The 1,669-nt window shown below is 30.0% G+C and overlaps 1 pseudogene; it reads right to left on the bottom strand.

Moving 5' to 3' along the window:
* Positions 1-275: 275 nt before the first annotated feature.
* LOC150022420 (U2 spliceosomal RNA) lies at positions 276-406 on the bottom strand (annotated as a pseudogene).
* Positions 407-1,669: the final 1,263 nt, after the last annotated feature.

Raw genomic sequence — 1,669 nt, 5'->3', positions numbered from 1 at the left:
GGAGTGACATAAGGAAGGCATTTATTTAAAAATAGAGTCACCATTTCTATTACCTTTGTGATCCATGCAGAAAATTATAGATTTGGCCAATTCTATATCCATTAGCAGATGATTTTATTAAATAAGAAGTATTAACAATTAAAGATTAAACAATCATAAATGAAAAATATTAGGGTAGAGAGAAAGAGTCAAACTAAACTGTTTTTTTCTTTTCTAGAAACACATAAAATTATAACTTTCCTTCAATGGAATAGTATAGAATAGAATGGACTCACAGGCAGTTGAAGGCATTTGACTATATCAATTTTATTTTATTTATGCTATTTTTCCTCAAGTGTTCAATCAGTTTAATATCTGATAAGAACAGATACTACACTTGATCTTAGCTAAAAGGCAGAGAAATGATTAAGCAATTTTAAATAAAAAGGATATCAGTGCTGGCTATCTTGTTGGGTCCTGAAGCTTGAGCATGTAGAGATTACGAGATTTAGAACATTCTTACCAAAGCATATGAACAATGCGTCCAGCCTAAGAAAGATGGACAAAGTTGATGAAGGACACAACTAGAGCAGAGAAAGAAGAGTTATTGACTCCTTTTAGGGCTCCTCTACAAATCCTGGATGTAACTTTTGCTGATTCCCTTATTTAAGTAATTATGTATTGCCATTTCAATGGAATAGTTGAGGAAACTGAGACTAATATCTATTGCGTCATTCGGTGGTGAATCATGATTTTAATCTAGTTCTTTTCTTCTAAAACCCCTGCTCTTTTACATAGTTCTGCTTTTTCAGCACATAAATGCTTAGTAACCTAGAGTAATAGTTACATCACATTTAAAGGAAATTTTGAATTCTCCATGTTATATCGGAATTCTATGTTTGAATAAAACATTTAAAAATTTGTTTTTTAAACCCTAGCCGGTGTGGCTTAGTTGATTGGGTGTAGTCAACAAACCAAAAGATTGTGGGAAGAATTTCCAGTCAGGCACGTGCCTGGGTTGTGGGTTTGGTCCCAAGTTGGGGCACATGCTGGAGGCAACCAATTGATGTTTCTCACGTTGATGTTTCTCTCCCTCAGAGTCTCACTCCCTTCCTCTCTCTCTCTCTCTAATCAATAAAAGAAAAATATTTTTAAATAAAAAATTGTTTTTTCCTGAAAGTTTGTCTTAATTGTAAATAATAAAACATGTTTTATATGTTAAAAACAAATGACATAAAAATAAACAATACACATATGTGTGTATGTCTAGTACATATGTATGTGAATATGTATATATGTACATGTATTTTTTCATATCATTCTTAAAATATCAAGAATACAAACATATCCCCAAGTGAAATACTTTATACTTTACCACAATGCCGTGTGTGTGTATATATATGTACACACATATATATTTTTTATACAGAAGCCAAGCTGTAATGATAACTGATAATAAGTAAATCATAGTTTATATTAACTTTAAGAAACTGTAACACTTTACTGAAATTCATAAATTATTTTCCTTTTATCAAATAACAGTTATAACCTCTCTAAAATCCAAACTTGGAAAAAACACTTTAAATAATTTTTGAATATAATTTTATAGAAACCAACTATATGTTTTAAAATTTCAATATAATTGACATAAAATATTATATTAAATTCAAGTGTCCAATGTAATCATCTT

This window comes from Furipterus horrens, unplaced genomic scaffold (genome assembly GCF_987537825.1).
Source record: "Furipterus horrens unplaced genomic scaffold, mFurHor1.1.pri manual_scaffold_1, whole genome shotgun sequence".
Taxonomy (NCBI): domain Eukaryota; kingdom Metazoa; phylum Chordata; class Mammalia; order Chiroptera; family Furipteridae; genus Furipterus; species Furipterus horrens.
This window is presented reverse-complemented; position numbering and strand designations above follow the sequence as displayed.